This window comes from Geotrypetes seraphini, chromosome 1 (genome assembly GCF_902459505.1).
Source record: "Geotrypetes seraphini chromosome 1, aGeoSer1.1, whole genome shotgun sequence".
NCBI classification, from domain to species: Eukaryota; Metazoa; Chordata; class Amphibia; order Gymnophiona; family Dermophiidae; genus Geotrypetes; species Geotrypetes seraphini.
Window position 1 is genome coordinate 223,191,629 of NC_047084.1, and position 23,332 is coordinate 223,214,960.

General features: G+C 42.2%; 1 protein-coding gene across 5 annotated transcripts in view; it reads left to right on the forward strand.

The window, feature by feature from the left end:
• RBM47 (RNA binding motif protein 47) overlaps positions 1-23,332 on the forward strand; it is a 329,047-nt gene that overhangs the window by 128,407 nt on the left and 177,308 nt on the right. Inside the window, exon 1 of one of the 5 annotated variants that reach the window (XM_033946924.1) lies at positions 5,841-5,859. The exons of the other annotated variants lie outside the window; for them this stretch is intronic. The gene's annotated coding sequence lies outside the window, so the exon portion shown is untranslated. Of the gene's footprint in view, positions 1-5,840; positions 5,860-23,332 lie in introns of those variants that run through there. 5 annotated transcript variants of the gene reach the window in all.

The window sequence follows — 23,332 nt, forward strand, 5'->3', positions numbered from 1 at the left end:
AACACCCCACAAACTACCTTATCTCCATAAATTGCCCCCTGCAATTGCTCCACACCTAAAAACATCCCTTAAAACTGCCATACCACCATCAACTCTCCTACCCCCTAAAACTACCCCCTGCAAACCATCCCATTTCAAGAAATACCATCTTTTTTTTATATCTTTATTGATTTTTAATTGAAGACAGTGCCATACAAATAAAAGAACAATAATTGTTACATACAATGCACTAGTAGCTATATAGGTAACATATATATCATTCAAGATTTTCCAGATTCTCTATATTTAATAATAACATAACATATTATATAATGTAAATGAAAATAAAATGTTACCCAAATGTCACCATCAATATTTAATCCCCACCCTCCAACCCCCCTCCCCCCCTGGATGTGTAAAGGTAATTGAACAGAAGGAAAGAAAAGATAAATAAACATTATTATTATAATTATACAAATTTAGTCAATGGGCTCCAAACTTTATTAAGTACACTACTAAAACCCCTACATTCTGCATTAATTCTATCATATCTATACGTTGTATACAAATTCACCCACCAAAAAGTGTAACTTATTCTGTCATGGTTTTTCCAGTTACTCGTAATCAATTGAACGGCTATCACTTATGATCATAAAAAGACGGTTCTTATATTTATCTAAAGTGGGTTTCACATGTAGTATCATTCCACATATTATAGCTTCATATGATAATGGAATATTTGAATCCAGAGCCATATTTATTTGTCCCCAGATTGACTTCCAAAATCTAAATATAAAAGGACAAAAATATAACAGATGATCCAGAGTCCCTATATCAGTATGACAATGCCAGCATCTACTAGACTTAGAACTATCTATTTTATTTAACTGAACTGGGGTCCAAAAAATCCTATGCAACAAAAATAACCATGTCTGCCTCATAGATGCTGACGTCATACATTTCAATCTCCAAGTCCAAATTCGTGGCCAACGAGACACAGAAATATACTGTTTTATCTCGATGCTCCAAATGTCTCTAAGCCTATTTTTTGGCTTTTTATTCAAAAATCCAGAAATCAATTTGTACCACTGGACAGCCTGATGTCCTACTAGATCAGTTTGGTAGCAAAAGATCTGCAAGCTAAAATAAGTTTTTAAATTTTTCCATTCAGGGAACCTTCTCTGAATAGCCTGCTTCAACTGCAACCACTTATATTGTTGAGATTTTAAAATTCCAAATGATTGTTGCAGTTGTGAAAAATCAAGCAGATTTCCTTTAGATATAACGTCATCTAATGTCCGAATGCCTGCCTGCATCCAATTCTTCCAAGCGATCCCAGCACCGCCTATTTGAATCTTGGAGTTTAACCATAAGGACTGCAAAGTAGATTTCATTATGGGAATATCTGTTAATTTATTAATAAGTTTAATTGTTTTCCATGTGTCCAATAAAATCACATTGTCCTTAGCATAACTAGGTATTCTGATATTTAATATATGAGAAAGTCGCATTGGGGACATGATTTTTCATTTAAGGTATATCCAATCTGGCTGATGTTCTAAGAGCTCAGAGAGGATCCAATACAAACCTTGACGCATTATATAGGCTTGATGATACCTATAAAAATTGGGAAAATTTACCCCACTCTCCACAATTGGTTTTTGTAGAGATACTAAAGCAATTCTTGCTTTTTTCCCAAGTCAAATAAATTTTGTCAGAATACCATTTAGCTTTTTGTAAAAGGACCCTTGAAAATAAACTGGCAACATATCCATTTGGTAACAAACCACAGTCAAAAATCATCATTTTGACAGTTTGAACTCTCCCCCACCAAGACAAATGTAAAGGGTTCCATTGCTCACACATTTCCATGACTTTTAATAATAAAGATTTTTCGTTTATTTTCATTGTTTCTTCCAATGTATTTTTAATCCATATACCTAAATATTTAATGCCATCTTCTTTCCAAATAAAAGGAAACATAAAATAATCCTTTCGCACAATGTACATTCAATGGAAGAACTTCTGATTTACTCCAGTTTATTTTGTAACCAGAGAATTTACCAAATCTATTAATAAGATCCAATAATCTTGGGATGGTAGTTTCAGGATTTCTCAAATGAAGCAAAATGCCATCTGCATATGCAGAAACATTGTATTCCCGACCTGCATAAGGAATACCACAGATCTCCTTCGCTTGTTTAATAGCCAATAACAAAGGTTCCAGTACAATATCAAATAGCAACGGAGATAACAGACATCCTTGCCTAACTCCAAGCAAAAACGGTCTGAAAAAGTATTATTAATATATAATCTAGCAGAAGGGGAGCTATACGAGGTTTGAATCATTTGTATAAATCCAGAACCAATACCAAACCAATCCATAGCCTGATACATGAAATAACAACTGTTCCACCACTCTGTAAAAAGCCCCATCCCCCAAAACGACATGCTTAAAAATACCTCATCACTGGCTTTCTTCTCATCACATTGTACATAGTTGTTTCACTGTCCTCATGCCCAAAAGCTAATCCCCTGCAACTGCTCCATCATCAAGCAAACTACCCCACTCTGAAATCCTTCCTTACCCACAACTGACACAACACCCTACAAACTGCTCCAACCCCAAACTACCTTCCTGCAATAGTCCCAACACCCCACAAATTACCCTACCCCCCAAATTAACTCCTCACAACTACTCCTAGGCCAGAATAAACTGTTGGCAAACATTGCATATACAGTACTTTGTTTGAGAGTGGGCCATGTGAGATGTGCTCAGGACTCAGGAATTTAGGATTGCCACCTGTCTGGGGGTTTTTTTCCCCCACAGTTAGCATAATTTTACAGTATGTCCAGAAGTTAGGATGAGTAATATATTTTGATATTTTTTCTGTGTTGAAAACCTTTACTGTAGTTTTCTGACCCCAGTCCTTCACCACTACTACCTTCTTTAGCAGCAGAGACAAATGAGAAGGCAGTAGGGCCTAGAAACATAAGTTAGCACCAGCAATAAATATTATTTTAATTATTTATAAAATTTCAAAAAAATTATATAGAAGGATTTCACTCTTGGACAGAAAGTGAGAATGAGCCAGAGTCATACTAAAATCCTTCATAAATGGGGGGAAGGGGGAGGCTGAAGATTCATAATTAGGAACAATTAACTAAAATTAACCAGAAACTACACATCTTAAGTTTATAAGTTGCAAGCACTTAAATTACTTCTGCTCTACGGTAGAGGGAAGAGGTGTAGAGGTTTGTAACAGAACCTTATCACTTAGGAAAAAAGACAGATGGCTGGCTTAAAAAATCACATACTCAGTGCAATTCAGATAAAGCACTTATATTGCACTACCATGCAGTTTAATTCGATGCAAATTACAAAAAGGCAAAACCCTTAAAGTAAGGGGAATTACTTTAAAATCAGATTATACATTCGGGCTTTCAATTAAACTATCTATAACTAATTCCAAGCAAATATGTTTTAAGAGCTTTAAGAAAAGTTAAATAAGAAATCTAGATAGTTAAAGTGGTAAACAGTTCCAAACTGTAGTGCCTAGATAAGCAAATTTGTTTTCTAATTGGTTTTTTCTGGAAAATATTCTTAACGCAAGGATAATCAGCTTAAAGCACTATAAACTTCTCAATGTGGGAATTTTTGCTGGAATCTTTAAATTGTTTGTTAATTGATCAGAAGAATAAACTTAAAGTGATCTATAGACCAAAGATCTTATTGTCAGCCAAAGAAATCTCCTTAGCAATGAAATTGCTGTTTCATACCTTTTCACCCCAAAATTTGTCTAGCTAAGGTGTTTTGAAATAATTGCAATCTAGTCAACAATTTGTCAGTGTGCCCACTATAAAGAGAATTACAGTAATCCAAATAAGGTAATAGTATGGATTGGGACTCAACAACGATCTAATAAATCTCATTTATCTTAAACAAAAGAAAACTTTTAAAGTATTCATATGACATTTAAAACCAAACTTTAAATCAATTATAACATTAAGAATCCTTGAGCTAATCTCAACCTTAAAATCCTTACCTGAATCGAAATATAGAAACTTAGAGGACACTCTTACATTTGATAATACATTTACACGCTTGTATCTGAAGAGACTGTTGTCTCTTCTGTGTATTACATTAGAAAAAATACATCAGGATAATTTTTACAATAAATCCACAAAAATCAGGATTTTTACATTGAAAAAATTATCTCAAAACATGATCTACTTCTGACTCGAGTGAAAAATTAGCAGTCAAATTGGTAGAAACAGCAAGAAAAAAATGACATGAGCTATGATCTGTATGCTTTCTCTACTTATTTTATTCTTTCCAACTGAACAAATGTTAGTAAGAAATGTCTGTTTGCCTGGGAGGCAAATTAATCTCACTATAGTTTTAACAAGTGAGACCAAATTTGACTTGGGGGGGGGGGGGGGGGGGAAACAATAAAAGCCACATCAAATTTGAAAATGACCCACTTAGGCCTGGAGGTTCCAGAGAAATAACTTCTCTAAAAAAAAAAAAAAAGCCCAATGTATTTCTAGGGGAGAAGCAGTTCTGGCTTATGCAGTATACAAAACTTATATAGTGAAACATAGAAGTTAGGAAATTGCTCCTTTTAATCCGCCTCTCTCTACCATCATCATTTAGATATGCATTTCATTTTCTTTTTTAATACATTTTACTGTCAAACCTACTGACTTACCCAAACAGCCTTCTTAATGATTGCTATGAATACTGCCAACCAGTGGTGTCTCAGCGAAGCTTTGGGAACCTGGACCCCGCACTTTGGGCTCAGACCCCTCCAAACCAGCAGCAATTGTTGGATGCTGAAGCCTCACCAGCCAAACAGATTTGCTGCTCGAGATTTTTGTGTAAACTGAATATATGCAAGGAACATAAGAGTTGCCATACTGAGAACAAACCAAAGCCCCGTGTCCTGTTTCAAACAGTGGTCAATCCAGGTCACAAGTATCTGGCAAGATCCTAAAAGTGTAAAACAGATTTTATGCTGCATATCCTAGAAATGAGCAGTGGATTTTTGCAAGTTCATCTTAATAATGGCTTATGGACTTTTTATTTAGGAAATTATTCAAACCTTTTTTAAACCCTGCTAGGCTTACTGCTTTCACTGCTTCTCTGGCAATGAAATCTAGAGGAGCCATGGTGTAAGTAGCTGGAGGCATGTCATCTTCTCTTTATTGCAGCAGCATGGGGAGGAGAGGAGTGTCTCAGGCAGTAGATTTCTTTGGCTGGTGCAACTTCAGACATCTCTACCAGCAAAGGTAATATTTTTAACATGGATGGGTGGGGGAGAAATTATGTTGGCCCCAGCTCACCCCTGCCCCCCCCCCCCCCAAATGGAGCACTGGCTACACCCCAGCTTTTACCATCAGACATATGGTTAAATTGTATAATCCATCCTTTGAAATCTGTTGACAGTAATATCTAATAGTTTGATACATTATCATACTTGGTTTTATTTTATAATTTTTTCTAAAACCAACAAAATATTTGGGTACTGCTCTATTCAAACTACCACCTCCCCTCTCTCCTCTAGGTCAAACACACACACACACACACACCTTCTCCACTGTAATTTTGGCAGATTCTTACATTTGGCCTTTCTTGTTTACTTGTTGAACCACTTCTGAATGTTGCTTGCAAATATTGACTAAGAAATCCTGTTAGGTGAGATCTGATCATGCAATTTGCTATGAAAGAGTAAGCAGTTAAAGTATGCTGTACGTGTCCTTAGTTTCACGCGCATGCCTGGTTGCACATCTTTGCCTGCAAACGGGACCTGCATGTTCCCACAGATCTGTTGACTGTCTACATGAATCTGACTCTGGTATATCTCTGAAATTACATCAGTAAGTCAGTAATCTGGTTCTATTATTGAATCTTAATTTATAATACATTGTGTTTGATAAAATCTGGTTAGGGTCTGGGTGGAAAAGGTTTATTAGGCTTTCATGTGCCTGCACTCCTGACCTGTACCGATGTTGAGATTATAGCTGCATAAGTCTCCTTCTTGGCTCTCGTTTTCTTTTCAGCGTTATTGGGAGTGTAAAGAATTTGGCATTTTCTAACAGTTCAAGAAATTACATTGTGTGTTATTAACTGCAGATTCTGGTGTGCAGGTTGCATGCACTATCAATGAGAGTTTCTCTGGGTAAACTAAAGAAAGACAGGCATAAAACATCATTTAGATCTATACTTCAGCCCTCTAATATACTCAGTGTTGACTACTAATGTTGACTGTGACTGTGTTTTTAAATGTACCATAATCAATGAGATAATGAGCACATTTCAAGCTACTGGCTTGGAAGGAAGGCGTTTCTGTCACAAATATCTGTCACAATTACTTACCAAAGATTCTTCTACACTGTAGTGCAGAATAATTGAGAGACAGAAACTAAAGTTTCGGGTGAGTAAGAGGTTTAGCTGTTATGCCTCAGGTGCGGTGAGTTTATTTAACATGGTGAAGACTAAACCAGTTCCATTTTCCTCAGTGCTGAGGATATTATCTGCGTCACTGCTGCTTCTGTCCTAATGTGGCTCTTGTTACCTCTCATACTCTTTGACCTGATCCAGAAAAATGCTACTCAATGCAGACTTCTCCTGTGGTTTTTACTTTTAAGTACTCTCCATGAACCAGGCTTGTGAAGGACAATTCCATAACTTGACACCTACACTTTTGTGGCTCATTCGTGCAGGGGTCATTCTATAGAATGGTGCCAAAATTAGGGGGATACAATGGGGGCATGCTTAGTGCCAATTCTGTAATGGCATTGAGGCATTCCTAACACATTACTAACGTGACCATTTATTTTTTTTCATCAAAACAGGACATCTATTTTTCAGTCCTGCCCCAATCCCACCCTAACCCCAGCCTAGCCCCGCCCCCAATTTCTTCCATTCATTTTTCATGTACACACAATATCTTATTAATTCATAATGGTAACCACAAAATTAAAAAAAAAAAAAACACAAAGCACACTCTACTCAGAGAAAATGTTAATTATCATTAACAAATTTTTTTCAAAGATGTCAAGGCAGATGACTTTAAAATATGCATTGTCACCTCAGTCACTATAGAAAAATAGACAAATATAGTGCAAAATATAGACAGTAGATATAAATTCTCAAAACTGACACATTTTGATCGCTAAATTGAAAATAAAATCATTTTTCCTACCTTTGTTGTCTGGTGATTTCATGAGTCTCTGGTTGCACTTCCTTCTGACTGTGCATCCAATCTTTCTTTCACAGCCAACATTTCTTTCACAATCCAGTCCCATCCCCTTTGGGTCTACGTCTCTCTCTTTTCCCTTTGCTACCCTCCCCACCTTTGTACCTACCACCACCTTTGTTCCAGGTCTCCCTCTCTCTACCTCCTCTGTTATGATCTTCCATCTCTCTGTTCTTCCTCAGGGTCTCTCCCCTCTGTCTGCACCTCCTATTGTCCAGCATCTACCTCCTGTCTTTCCCCTTTGGTCCAGGCTTTTCTCTCTCTAGTCTTTCTTCTGCTTACAACCCCCATCTTTCTCTGCCTCTCTCTCTCTCTCCTTCCTTCCTCCCTCCCTCTTTCCTTCCTATGTCCCCCTCACTGCCTTCCAGCCTTTGTCCCAACCCATCCTCCAAAGCCAGCCAACCTGCCTCCCTTCCTCCCTGCTGCACCAAAGCCGGCTTGCCTGTCTGTCTGCCTCCCTCCCTCCAGCGCCCAAGCCTGGCCTACTGCCGATTCTTCTCACAACACTACCCCCCCTCAACCCGGTATGCCTCCGCCACCACCGCCCATTGCTGCTTTCTGTCTACTGCTGCAACTGCAGGAAAGGAAGGTCCAGGTGCCGGCCCACAAGCCTTCTCCCCGAGGTCAATTCTGAGGTCAATATCCCGTTTTCAGAGACAGCGTCCCGAAGCTGTGTGTGGGGACAACGGGACAGGCGATCGCGGAGAAAGGGCTCTTTCCCTGCTTCCCCGCCCACTGCCGCAACTACAGGAAAGGAAGGTCCAGACACCGGCCCACAAGCCTTCTCCCTGAGGTCAATTCTGACGTCGGAAAGGCAGTTCCGGGACAGCCAGGCATTGATTGGCTGGACGGAACTTCCTCTCTGATGTCAGAATTGATGTTAGGGAGAAGGCTTGTGGGCCAGCGCCTGGACCTTCCTTTCCTGTAGTTGCGGCAGCGGGCGGGGAAGCAGGGAGAGAGCCCATTCTCCGCGATCGCCTGTCCTGTTGTCCCCACACACAGCTTCGGGACACTGTCTCTGAAAACGGGATATTTCGGTGTCCCAAAGCTGTGCGTGGGGACAACGGGACAGGGGATCTAAAAACAGGATGGTCCCTTCAAAACGGGATGTATGGTCACATTACCTATTACAGACTTCAAGCACAAAGCAGTTTGAAGTGCTGAAACTTAGGCTCAACCAATTATTCCAGGTCAATGGCTGGCATAAGTTGCCATTTCCAAGTGCACCATACAGCTAACAGTATTCTATACATTATGTATGTCGTATGGTGACATGCCCATGCTCTACCCACTCTTGGTTACGAACTGCACAAATTGTGCACCAGTTTTTTTATGAGAACAGCCTCAAGCACTTAAGTGAGTATGAGCCAATTAATGGTACCAATCCAATCACAAGTGCTACTATCCTAAAAATTTTGGCACAACTGGCATGGTGCTTCAAGTCACCGAATTGGCACTCCCACATTTACTCTGGTCAGCATCAGTTGCTGAACTAAGCATGCGCGAGAGTGCTGGCATTGTCAACTGATGTGCGCCAGCTTTCTTAAGCACAGTTCTGGCTGTGTAGGGGGAGTCGCGCAGGAGACCTCTTCTGCTAGTGGGACTTTGGCATCCCTGCCAGTCATTAAAGCAGAGGGGCTTGAGCCCACAGTGGGGAGGGGCCCAGGTCCCTAAGGTCCCTGCAGACTACACCCTTGCTTAGCACTTTGGGGACTCTGGACATAAATTGGCAATAAGTCATGGTAGGAATTAAGATGTTGAATTAAGCATAGCAGTCTATAGAAACAGGAAAGACGAGGCTGGCCAACAGGTCCTTATCTTGCATCCCAAAAACTACATTATCCAAAGTTTAATGAGGGATGTGGATGCAATGCAAGCATCTGGTCCAGATCCCATATCAGTCCCAACCCTGTTCAGAATTTCATGCTTCTCAGGGTCAGAGGTCCTGTCCATGTCACAGGTAATGACTACAAGGATCCTCTCCAGTGGCGTACCAAGGGGGGGGGCGGGGGGGGGCGGTCCGCCCCGGGTACCAAGCCCTGAGGGGGTGCTCCCGGTCTGGTCCAGTTACCCCCCCCCTGCGCCGGGTGTCGCGTCTGGAAACAGCCTGCAGCAAGATCGCGATGCCAGAGATCTTTGCCTGCTTCGACTGTTTCCTCCGCCACGGTCCTGCCACTCCTCTGATGTCAGAGGAGGGGCGGGACCGCGGCGGAGGAAACAGCCGAAGCAGGCAAAGATCTCTGGCATCGCGCGATCTTGTTGCAGGCTGTTTCCCCAGGGCAGTAGCGTACCAAGGGGGGCGAGGGGGAGGTCCATCCCGGGTGCCGCCTTAGGGGGGGGTGCACAGCTGGCCCGGTCCCTATCGCGCTCCTACCCTCCCAGCGAAAGCAGCATCGGCGCCATTATCGAAAAAGGTAATGGCGCCAGGCCTTGGAGCACCAAGGCAGACCGCTTCTCCCCTCTCCCAGCCGAAACCCCGCTGACCATCCTATCTCTCTCCCCCCCCAAGTGAACCTTTCTGACCCTCCCAGCGAAAGCAGCAAACCTCCCTCCAGTAGCGTCGGCTTTATCCTCCCTCTGCCGCATCACTGATGACGTCATCAGTAACGCGGCAGAGGGAGGAGAAAGCCGCGAAGGAGGTTTGCTGCTCTCGCTGGGAAGGTCGGAAAGGTTCACGGGGGGGGGGGGAGATAGGAGGGTCAGCGGGGGTTCGGCTGGGAGGGGGGGGAAGCGGACTGCCTCGGTGCTCCATTACCTTCTTCGGGCAGCAGCAGCGTTTACAATTCGCTGCTGTTGCCGGCTTCAGGCCTTGTTCTCTGCCGGGTCCTGCCTACTTCCAGTTTTCATGAAGACAGGACCCGACAGAGAGGAAGGCCTGAAGCGGGCAACATCAGTGAATTGTGAATGCTGCTGCTGCCCGATGAAGTTCAGGACATCAGGGAAGGAGCAGGGAGAAATCGGCTGCTGGCTTGGGGGTGAGGGTAGGGAAAGAATCGTGGAAGTGGAGAAATCGGCACGATGGCTTTGTGCAGGCTAGGGGGAGAGAGAAAGAAAGGAAAAAATAAAGAGGGGGGGGCCAGGGGGAGAGAGAAAGAAAGGCAGAAAGAAAGAGGGGGACCAAGGGGAGAGAAAGAAAGGCAGAAATAAAGAGGGGGACCAAGGGGAGAGAAAGAAAGGCAGAAATAAAGAGGGGGTCAAGGGGGAGAGAAAGAAAGGCAGAAAGAAAGAGGAGGGCCAGGGGGAGAGAGAAAGAAAGGCAGAAAGAAAGAGGGGGACCAAGGGGAGAGAAAGAAAGGCAGAAATAAAGAGGGGGGTCAAGGGGGAGAGAAAGAAAGGCAGAAAGAAAGAGGGGGGCCAGGAGGAGAGAGAAAGAAAGGCAGAAATAAAGAGGGGAGCCAGGGGGAGAGAGAAAGAAGAAGGATCAGAAGAAGGACCAGAGACTCATGAAATCACCAGACAAAAAAGTAGGAAAAATGATTTTATTTTCAATTTAGTGATCAAAATGTGTCCGTTTTGAAAATTTATATCTGCTGTCTATATTTTGCACTATGGCCCCCTTTTACTAAACCGCAATAGAGTTTTTTAGCGCAGGGAGCCTATGAGCGTCGAGAGCAGCGTGGGGCATTCAGCACAGCTCCCTACGCTAAAAACCGCTATCGCAGTTTAGTAAAAAGGGAGGGGGAATATTTGTCTATTTTTGTATAGTTGTTACTGAGGTGACATTGCATAAAGTCATCTGCCTTGACCTCTTTGAAAACCCGCAGAATATAAATGATAATTAACATTTTCTCTGCGTACAGCGTGCTTTGTGTTTTTAAAATTTTATTGTTGGTAGATCATTTTGACTTGGCCACAAAGGTAAGGGGGAGGGAGGGAGGGGAGCTGCTGAAAGACATCTAATAATCCTTGCAGGCTTGACTGCAGGGAATTATTTTTGTAAAATCATGTTTTGTTATGTGACTGGCATTATCTAGACTTTAATTTCTATGAATGAATAGAATGAAAATGATATAAAATTACTTGCTTGTTTTTATGTGCGTGCGCTGAAGGAAAGTGGAGAGAGAGTGGGCTGAGGATGCTGAAGGGAAATGGGGAAGAGAGTGGGGAGAAGACGCTGATTTATAAATTGACAATTGTACAGAATATTGTTTCTTTTTATACTTTAATATAAACAATTCAAGGCTTGTGTGGATGGAATCAGGTGGTTTGCGGGGATGGGGACCGAGCTTACGGGGATTAGTCCAATAAAATTGTATTTTTTTATATCTCATTATTTGTTTTATTTTTATTTGTTAATTTATAAAGTGGTGATTGTTATGTATCAGTTTTTTCAAATTTACATCTACTGTCTTTATATTTTGCACTGTATTAGAGGACATGTGTTACTGATTTTTGTGGTGTTGCATTGTATCCAGGGTCTGGTTTCTTGGCGGATCAGTTTAACTTTTGTCTACATATTTCTATTTTTAGTTTGTGATTATTCCATTTTGGGCGAGGGTGTATCTCTGTTCTGTGTGTATGAAAAAGACATAGTTTTCAGTTGGCATTGACTACAGGACCAATTGACTGTGCGGGATCTGGCTTGTTTAGTTTTACAATGTATGTGTTGGTGTTCTAGTGCTCACTGCAGTGTTTAAGATGCAGCCTTTTCCTAGGTACACTCTTGTGGTGCGATATGTAGATTGGTACTAAAAATCATATTTTTCATATAGATGGGGGGGGTGTCAAAAAATGATGGGCCCTGGGTGCCACATACCCTAAGTACGCCACTGCCTGCAACTACTCCATATGTACTTCTAATGTCATGACAATTTAGACATAATTTATGTTTTGTTATGTTTGGAATAATGGTTACATATATGAGGTTCAATAAAAGAAAATTTTCACTGCCTGTTTCTATTCTGACCATTTATTCCATTTCATGGTTATTGCAAAAAAAAAAAAAAAAAAATTTTTTACATGGGGGGGGGGGGGGTGTCAAAAAATGATGGGCCCCGGGTGCCACATACCCTAGGTACGCCACTGATCCTCTCTTCCCTTCAGTTGGCATCCCTTCACCTGAAGCTGCAGTCAAAATTAAACCCAGTTCTCTTTGTTCTCAGCCCAGTGCACTAACCATTATGCTTAGTGGGAGAACAGGTTGGGACTTAACAGTTTCACCAGCCCTCTACAGGATGCCCAGGAGTGATGTTACTGGGTCTCTTTTGTTCTGAATAGCTAATGTCACTGATTTTTGTTCCTGGTTTTCTTTTACCTTAGACTCTACCTGGATAGTTTTGGTTTGTCTGTTTCTTTACTAGTTTCACTTATCACCTAAATTGTAGTAATTTGAGAGTTTAAAAGCAGTATTAAGTCATTAGATTAGATTAAATTATTCTCAAATGGCTCAGGGGTTCAAAACAAATTATTCTTATAGGGATAGATATTCACCCGGTGGTGGTGAACATTTTTTCTTTTTACCCACCGACTTCATTATCCCCAGATATTCAATGCTGGGCCATGTCTTTTCCCTTACCAGCATTAAATATCTGGATTTGTGTGGCTAGCTATCTCTTTTGCCATTAAGTGTGATATTCAGCACTTAACCGCCTAAGTGACAGGACATAAAGATAAGATGGTGTTTCATTGGTCTGGTGTGGCTGCTTAACTTAGGGGTTAAGTGCTGAACATTGGCACTTAACTACATAAATGCCAACACTATCCCTGGATCGCCCACAGAATAGCCAGCTTCCAGTTTAGTGGTCAGTGGTATAATTAAGCAGCATTAACTAATTAAATGCCGCTGAATATCGGCGGATTGCTCCGCATATGCAATTTAAGTGACCAGGAGTCTTTCCTTGCTGCTTCAGTCAGTTTGAATAATGACCCCATATGTTTTACTTTATTGATATATCAACTGGTTTATTTAAAGTTTGCACAATTAATGTCTGTACCTTAATTGAAAAATTATGTAATTAGCAAGTATTTTCTAGCAGCTCTCCTGTGAGCTGCTTTGAACTAGCTGGGATTATGCAATACATAAATAAAGATTAGATCATCTGAAGATTTGATGCTAAACTTGTAAATCTGGAGCAGTTGAGGTGCCAAATATCTAACATTCAATCTGGGATTGTTTTGGAGTGCTTCAGAGGAGAATTGAAAGCTGGCAAAGTTCTCCAGGGCTTCGAACCTGCAGATGTTGAACTTTTCCAAAGTGCCTTTGCTGTCACCTCTAGACTTATTTATGAAATATCTAATGAAAGAGGAAAATTGATAACAGCCTTTTTCCCTGTGGGCTGAATCTTTTTTTTTTTTTTTCTCCCTGCTGTTAACAAGACTTCTGGAAGATACATTGGAGGAAGAAACTAGAGGAATGTTATCAGTAACCTAATGGTTAGTGTGGTGGGCTGAGAACCCCAGGGCCTGGGTTCAATTTCTGCTGCAGCTCCTTGTGACCCTGAGCAAGTCACTTAGGGCTCCTTATACAAAGGTGCGTCAGGGCCTTAATGCACCGAATAGCGCGTGCTAAATTGCCGCACGCGCCAGCTGCTACCGCCTCCTTTTAAGCAGGTGGTAATTTTTCGGCTAGCATGTGCTAATCCTGTGCGTGCGCTAAAAACCAGCCCTTAATTCTCTATTTATCCAGGTATAAAACTTAGATTGTGAGCCCACTAAGGACACAGAAAGTGCCTGAATGTAAACCACTTTGATTTTGCCGTAGAAAGACTGTATATGAATAAATCCAATAAATGATCTAATAATCACCTCAGAATTCTTGCAGGATAAGGACAGTGTCCTACATCTATTCTATCCAAAGCAGCAGCAACTGGTTATGGAACAGAAAATTTGAATATTTCTGGACCTGTATAAATCCACATAGGAATGGTGGAAAAGATCCATTGCTTTGCACCAGGAGGTTCCATCACTTGGTGCTGTGTATCTTCTAAAATATATCTATGTATCCTTTAGATCAGGGGTGTCCAACCTGCGGCCCCGGTCGAGGGCGATGCAGTGTTTTCCTCTGCTGCCCCCGGGTGTTTACCATCTTGCCGGCACCCTCCTCTGTCTTGCTGCAGTGTTTGCATGTTTGTGCAGCCCCAGAAACATTTTTTTCGGTCAATGCGGCCCAGGGAAGCCAAAAGGTTGGACAGGCCTGCTTTAGATACATGATGTTAGATACAGTATCTTCTGCCTTCTGACCTAGGTGCCCTCACAAGACCATTTGTGCACATATATGCCACGTACAAAATTACCAACTGCGTAAAAGTATGCACAGTGACAAGAATGTGCATACTTTGATGTGGCTCAGGTGTAGGTGTGTTCAGGGTGGGTTCTGGGAAGAGTCAAGATTCATGCATGTTACCATGTATTTATGTGCATACAGTTTTGCCTGCTCCCACAAAGGTGTAAATGTTTACAGCTTTATTTTAGCTGCACTTTCTGCTGCTTTTCTGGGGCAGTTTTGCAATGACTCAGGCAACTCTGTGGCTTTAAAAATAGATGCAGAACAGGCACTCCTTACCCTCCCAGCCTAGACGGCCTGTTATAAAAATAGACTCTGACATGCCTATGTATATCATGTGTATTTTATTATGGACATGGTATTATATCCATGCAGAGCATTTTTGATAGGATGGGAAAAGATGAAGTAAATAAATACATATAGGAGCTCATAATCGAAAGAGAAAAACGTCCAAAAACCGGCCTAATTCGGCACTTGGACAAGCATTTCTCAAAAACGTCCAAGTGCCGATAATAAAAACAGATTTTGGATGTATTTCTAAACAACCTAGGCCTCCATAGTGCCACTGAACGACCAAAGCTAAATGGGGCTTTTCGGGAGGCGTGTCGAGGGCAGGAGTTGGGTGGGACGTGGGCCGGCTTAGACTTAGTCGTACAGCATGTATAACCGAAAGTTTTACAACAGAGCCTAGACGGAACTTGGACGTTGTAAAACATGGTCTAAGTCACAAAAACCCACCTAAACTCACCAGATAAGCACTGCAAACACATAAAACAGACCCCCATACACTACCCCAGTGATTACCGACCCCCCCCCCCCCACCTACATAAAAATTTTAATCACAGCTTTAAAATTCAGCCTCCAGACCATCATCACCTGGACGCCTGGCATAGGAAAGCCTAGTTGTCCAGCACAGAGGCAGCTTAAGTTGTCTTGGGGGTGGGTTAGGGACCCATGGAGAGGAGGCCCCATGCCCATAAGCCCCTGTAATCACTGCATTGATACTTAAACATGTGCACTTCCCTATACACCCCCAAAACCCTTTTTTACTGGCATATAAGTGGCTCCTGCAGCCATAAGGGCCATTGGGGTGGTAGATAAGTGGGTTTGGGGGGCTCACCGTAACTTATAAGAGAGCTGTAGGGAGGAGAAGCCATGGCACCCTTTTTGTGAAGTTCACAGCAGTGCCCTGTAAGGTACCCCACTATTTAGATGGCATGTCTGGGTGTGCAGTCCATCACTTTGCAGACCCCTCCCACGTCCAACAGGGCTTGTTCTAGGTGTTTTGGAATTGGACGGAAAGTTGGACGGAAATGTGGTATAAAGATGGACGATTTAGCGGCAAAACGTATAATTAGACGATTTTCGAAACGAAAAAAAAGTTGGGCGTATCTTTCAAAAATGTGTCTTAAGTTGTTTTTTACTTTGGACGACTTGCGAGATGGACATAAACGGACTTAGACGTCCCGTTCGATTATGCCCCTCATACTGTATATTACTGTATACAAATTTACATAATAACTATACTTTTGTGTATATTGTGTAACTATATTCTTTAGATTAGCAAATATACTAGTGAACCTTTGAGGAAAATTCTATACAGCTCGTCTAAAGTTAGGCATTTACTGGCTGATATTTAGACTGCAGGAGGCAGGCTGGCTAATTCCTACTATTTGTGGTGACTGTAGATATTCAATCCCAGGCCATTTCTGGTGGCATTGAATATCCAGTTTATTTTTAGATGGCTTAGACTTAACCAGCTATGTCAATATGGTCAGTTAAATTTATAGGACTGCTATTTGGGCGGCCTGATTTGGCTACTGAAAATTACTGGTATTTGTGCAATATAGTCGGCTAACGTTTAGCTGTTAACTGGGAATATTCAGCAGAGATAACTGGTTATTTTATACAGAATATTCAGATCTAGTCGGCTAAGCAATATTTAACTGGTCAGCGCCGTTTCTGGCTGGCTGAGTAGTGCTGAATATTGGCCGGTTAAAGTCTATGCACTAAGCTTGAATTCTGTAACATCAATTAAATGCTTAGTATTATTATAGGAGTAAATATTCAGCTAGCAGAGGTGAGCATTTTAATGACCATTGCCAGCATTATTCCTGGCTATTCAATGCCGAGCCATGTCTGGGCTTTAGCATTAAATATCCAGTTTACGTGAGGCCAGCTAACACTTTGCCACTTAAGTCAATATTCAGAACTTAAGTGGCCATGGGTCACTGCATAAAGAGGCATGCATCCCAAATTGCCGGCTTTTTAAATTTGCTTTTATGAGTACTTCATTACCAAGAAATTTGCGTCAGAGAAGAAACTTCCACCCACACACACGACTGCAGGCACAGGCAGGCTTCGTTGGCTTCAGTAAGTTTCTTTTCAAAACCGCTGCAAAGGTAAGTGGGAGGGAGGGAAATAGATTTGGCCGTCGGGAGGGAGGGGGGCCGCGCGTGATCCCCAAAGCCCATAGAAATTTAAAGGGCTTCGGGGCTGTTGCTGCACAGCAGCCACTAGCGTGGCTTTGTAAAATAGGCTGTAAGTGTGATTCTATTCAGTGTGTCTAACTTTATAGAATTGCACTTAGCGCTGCACTAGTCAGTGCCAATTTTTTTAGCTGGACTATATAGAATCTGACCATTAGTGCATAAGTACTTGGCACACCTGTACCTGCATGTGCCCCCCTCCCCCCATGTCCACATGGCACTAACTAAATATTTATTTATTTAATTTTCTATCCCATTCTCCCCAACGAGCTCAGAATGGGTTACAGGTTAACATTAGGAAGAAAAATCGTTACATAAATTTAAAGGACTGTTAAAATGCTGCTTGTTTAAGGATGCCTTTGAGACATAATCGCCGGATTCTCTTTTTGACCCCATTCATTGCAGAAACTTTCACCTCCTTTGTCCCAGGCCTCGAGAAATTTTAAAAATAAATAAATAAAAATCTTTTAATTTTTTTTTTAAATTATTATTACAATTTTAAAATTCTTACCCCTCCCTATTGTATTTACCTTTCTTGTTTACTTTACTATTCTCCCCACTTTCCCTATGTATAAGTCTATAATGTTTGTGTGTTTGTTGTAGTTAGTAACTGTGACCCTGTTTTTAATTGTAAATTGCATTGAATTTATGATATTGCGATACATCAAAATTTGAATAAAACTTGAAAACTTGACACGGTAAAAAAATTCATCACTATTCCTGTCTCGCGAATAACCAGACCAAAATAGAAAACCTGTCATTAGTTAGTTAGGTGCCATTGACTTGTGCTTGAGTCCTAGCAACTGGATGAATTATAGTTCTAACAAGAGATTGGTTTTGTGCTAGTCCGATTAGGTCTTCCAGCGTCATCCCCAAGCTTGTTTTCAACATGTACAACCATCTAATTGCAGGTCGCTCTCTTCGCCTGGTTTCTTCGATCATCCCAAACATAATGTCCTTCTCCAATGATCTTTCTCTTCTGACAGTGTGACCAAAATAAGACTATAATAAACTATAATGCAAGATCTTAGAGATTCACATTTAATAAATTCTAAAAAAAAATTATACCTTTTTTAACCTTTTGTTGTATGAACAATATTTTAGTCCCGTCTCTTTTCTGCTTTTCTCTGTTTGTTCTTAACTACTGTCCTTTTGACATTCCTTCTCTCTCTCTGTCCACTATCCATCTTCTCCCACTGTGTCTCTTATCATAGTAACATAGTAACATAGTAGATGACGGCAGATAAAGACCCGAATGGTCCATCCAGTCTGCCCAACCTGATTCAATTTAAAAATTTTTTTTTTTTTTTTTTTTTTCCTTCTTAGCTATTTCTGGGCGAGAATCCAAAGCTTTACCCGGTACTGTGCTTGGGTTCCAACTGCCGAAATCTCTGTTTAGACTTACTCCAGCCCATCTACACCCTCCCAGCCATTGAAGCCCTCCCCTGCCCATCCTCCTCCAAACGGCCATACACAGACACAGACCGTACAAGTCTGCCCAGTAACTGGCCTAGTTCAATCTTTATTATTTTCTGATTCTAAATCTTCTGTGTTCATCCCACGCTTCTTTGAACTCAGTCACAGTTTTACTCTCCACCACCTCTCTCGGGAGCGCATTCCAGGCATCCACCACCCTCTCCGTAAAGTAGAATTTCCTAACATTGCCCCTGAATCTACCACCCCTCAACCTCAAATTATGTCCTCTGGTTTTACCATTTTCCTTTCTCTGGAAAAGATTTTGTTCTACGTTAATACCCTTTAAGTATTTGAACGTCTGAATCATATCTCCCCTGTCTCTCCTTTCCTCTAGGGTATACATATTCAGGGCTTCCAGTCTCTCCTCATATGTCTTCTGGTGCAAGCCTCCTATCATTTTCGTCGCCCTCCTCTGGACCGCCTCAAGTCTTCTTACGTCTTTCGCCAGATACGGTCTCCAAAACTGAACACAATACTCCAAGTGGGGCCTCACCAATGACCTGTACAGGGGCATCAACACCTTCTTTGTTCTACTGACTACGCCTCTCTTTATACAGCCCAGAATCCTTCTGGCAGCAGCCACTGCCTTGTCACACTGTTTTTTCGCCTTTTGATCTTCGGACACTATCACCCCAAGGTCCCTCTCCCCGTCCGTGCATATCAGCTTCTCTCCTCCCAGCATATACGGTTCCTTCCTATTATTAATCCCCAAATGCATTACTCTGCATTTCTTTGCATTGAATTTTAGTTGCCAGGCATTAGACCATTCCTCTAACTTTTGCAGATCCTTTTTCATATTTTCCACTCCCTCTTCGGTGCCTACTCTGTTACAAATCTTGGTATCATCTGCAAAAAGGCACACTTTTCCTTCTAACCCTTCAGCAATGTCACTTACATACATATTGAACAGGATTGGCCCCAGCACCGAACCCTGAGGGACTCCACTAGTCACCTTTCCTTCCTTCGAGCGACTTCCATTAACCACCACCCTCTGGCGTCTGTCCGACAGCCAGTTTCTGACCCAGTTCACCACTTTGGGTCCTAACTTCAGCCCTTCAAGTTTGTTCAACAGCCTCCTATGAGGAACTGTATCAAAGGCTTTGCTGAAATCCAAATAAATTACATCTAGCATATGTCCTCGATCCAGCTCTCTGGTCACCCAATCAAAAAATTCAATCAGGTTTGTTTGGCACGATTTACCTTTTGTAAAGCCATGTTGCCTCGGATCCTGTAACCCATTAGATTCAAGGAAATACACTATCCTTTCTTTCAGCAACACTTCCATTATTTTTCCAACAACTGAAGTGAGGCTCACCGGCCTGTAGTTTCCTGCTTCATCCCTGTGACCACTTTTATGAATAGGGACCACATCCGCTCTCCTCCAATCCCCAGGAATCACTCCCGTCTCCAGAGATTTGTTGAACAAGTCTTTAATAGGACTCGCCAGAACCTCTCTGAGTTCCCTTAGTATCCTGGGATGGATCCCGTCTGGTCCCATCGCTTTGTCCACCTTCAGTTTTTCAAGTTGCTCATAAACACCCTCCTCCGTGAACGGCGCAGAATCTACTCCATTTTCTCGTGTAACTTTGCCGGACAATCTCGGTCCTTCTCCAGGATTTTCTTCTGTGAACACAGAACAGAAGTATTTGTTTAGCACATTTGCTTTCTCCTCATCACTCTCCACATATTTGTTCCCAGCATCTTTTAGCCTAGCAATTCCATTTTTTATCCTTTCTGTCCAGCATCTCCCCTCTCTGTCCCTATCCGTATTCTCCTCCTATGTCCAGCATTGCCCTCTGTATCCCTATCCCTCCATGACCAATTTATCTTCTGTGTCCCTGTTCCTCTCCACATCAAGCTTCTCTCCTCTGTCCTCTTCCTCCCACCCCAAGTCCAGCATTTCTCCCTCTCGCACCCCTACTCCCTCTCCCCCATAGTCTGACATCTTTATCCCTCCCTCCATTGATCCAGTGTCTCTCCTCCCAGTCCAGTCTTTCTCTTCCCTTCACTCTCGCTTGGTCCATCATCTTTACCCCTCTTCACCTCTTGTTGGTCCAAGTCGTTCTCTCCCCTTTGCTTCCCCCCAGGTCCTGCAACTCTTCTCTCTTTCCCCTCTTCTGGATATAGTCTTTCCTCCTACTTCCCCATCACAGATCCAACATCAATCCATCTTCCTTATAGGCCCAGCACTTTTCCATCTCCCTCACCCACATGCAGTCCTGGCATTTCTCCATCTCTATATCCCTGACCTCCTGCAGGCTCAACATCTCTCCATCTCCTTCCCCCTCCCCCTCCCCTCCCTCCCAGGGCTTCTCCTGTGCTGTTTCCCACCTTCTCTGAGGCAACGTACTGTGGGTAAGATGCAGCACAGGGGAGGCCTTGATGGGGCTGGTCAGAGGCAGCCTGTTTTCATTGCTGCCTTTAATGGTCATATACCAAAAGGTTGGAAGACCATGGAGTGGGGGGAAGGGAGTACACAGAAGGTAGAGAGGGAGAAATATGGACCAATGCGAGGTGTGGGAGAGTGTAAAGAATGAAGAGAGAGAAATGCTGGATAGAAGGCACCTCAGTTCAGCAGCAAGTAGCTGATACTATTGGGTAGTCCTGTTTTTTGTTTGTTTGTTTTTGCTAGGTTACAATACATTCATTACCTTACATTAGGGATTAGGGAACCTTGCGGTTCAAGGCGGATTACAAAAGGGTTATGAACGTTGGATTACAAAACGAAATCTGGTTCAGATGGCTAAAGAAAAACACAAAAATCTGTAATTCCAAAAAGATCTGGTCATTTCTAGGGAAGATAAGAGTAGAGCAGGTTGCTTCAGGGTAGTCGAGATGAATGTGGAAGGACAGAGGGAGACTTATGCAGTTAAGACTTTTTCAGGGATTTCTTGAAAAGTATAGTCTTTATTTCTTTTCTGAATGTTTTGTAGTCTGGGGTAGTTATCAGTACACTGGAGATTTGGTTGTCTAGTTTTGCTGCTTGAGTGGCTAGGAGGCCATCATATAGTTTTTTCCATTTAACTTCTTTGATTGAATGGGGTGTGAGTTTTCCTATGTCTGGTTGAAATGGTTTGGATGAGGCACTTGTTCAGGTAGGCTAGGCTGTTTCCATGTATAGACTTAAATAGTAGACAGTAGAATTTAAATAGTATTCTTGCTGGAATTGGAAGCCAGTGCGAGCTGATGTATGCCTCTGTAATATGGTCGTGGCTCACTGATAGATATGCATCTGGTATCCATACACCCAGGGAGGAAGGAAGATTGTGCCCAACACAGAGTCTACTTTGCCTAAACACTTTGGAAGTATGAACTGTGTGACCCTTTTGGTTGCCATGCATGAAGGGGCACCACCATGCTGGCACTGCTATGTCCTTTCATAAACATAGAGGCAGGGAGAAAGAGAGGGAGCTGGAGGACAGAGAGTTGGATGAGAAGAAGAAGGAGAATGTGGAGAGTGGGGTGAAAGAGTTAGATGCTGGGAACAAGGAGAGAGAAGTATCATCACTGCTGAAGGAAGAGACACTGTGCCAGGACTGCGAAAACTGAAGGGAAGACACCAATTTTATTACATTTAATTAAATCACCTTTTTTACAATATAAATCAAATCGATGTATGATAAATATCATAAAAGATGGACTAGAAGGCCGAACAAAGGAAAGAAAATACGAGGGTCTACTGAAAAGTTCTTAGCCTATCCAAGTTGGGGCAGTCTCTGTCAGAAAAATATGGAGGAAAAGGAGTGGAAAATCACTGGACTAAGGGCTCCTTTTACGAAGCTGCGTTAGCAGTTTAACGCGCATAATAGCGCACGCTAATTTGCCGGCTGCGCTAGCCGCTACTCCCTCCTCTTGAGCAGGCGGTAGTTTTTTGGCTAGCACGGGGGTTAGCGCACGCTAAAAAGGTGTGTGCGAAAAAGCTGCTAACGCAGCTTCATAAAAAGAGCCCTAAGTGTATAGCCCTTGATGGAGACTGCCCCAGCTTTGTTGGTTGGGCTGAGAACTTTTCAGTGGCCCCTCATAGACAAATATCCAAACTATCACAAAGATAGCTGTAGCACTCAAGAATGCATACACCAGACACACAACCTCAAATTTTACCCTTGACTGCAGACTTGCCTTCCACCTCTAACCAGATATCAAGTGTAGCAAATCAGTAGAAAGCCTGAGAGAAAAAATGAGTCTTTAAAACAATTTTAAAATTCCTATATTAAACTCTGCACTTTAAATCTAATGGTAGGTTATTACATAAAAAAGGGCCATAAAATAAAAAGCACTCTTGAGAATGAATTCCCAATAGGTCATAGATGAATTAGGACGTACAAGTCTATGGTCACTGATTGTAGAAGCATAAAGGAAAGTAAGCTGGGCAAGATAGAAAGACCAGTATATAAGGCTTTATGAGTTAAGAAAAGGATTTTAAAAGAGATCCAATCTAATTGTCAAAAATGAGTCTCAATGTGCTAGTCAGTCTACGCCAGGGGTGTTAAAGTCCTTCCTCGAGGGCCGCAATCCAGTCGGGTTTTCAGGATTTCCCCAATGAATATGCATGAGATCTATTAGCATACGATGAAAGCAGTGCATGCAAATAGATCTCATGCATATTCATTGGGGAAATCCAGAAAACCTGACTGGATTGCGGCCCTCGAGGAGGGACTTTGACACCCCTGGTCTACAGTAAAGCCAGCCCTATGAACAGTGATGTTCTGCAACATACAGGCTTGTGGGGGGAGCATAAAAGGATAGATTAGGACAAAGCATTGGGAGAAAAATCAAGTAGACCCACAAATAAAAGCTCTTGGTGCCTGGGAAGGGTGCTGAGCTGAATGCTGAACACTGAGCAGAAGGAAGCCGCTGGGCAACTAAATAATATTCCTTTTCACATGGAGGCACACTGTTCTGAC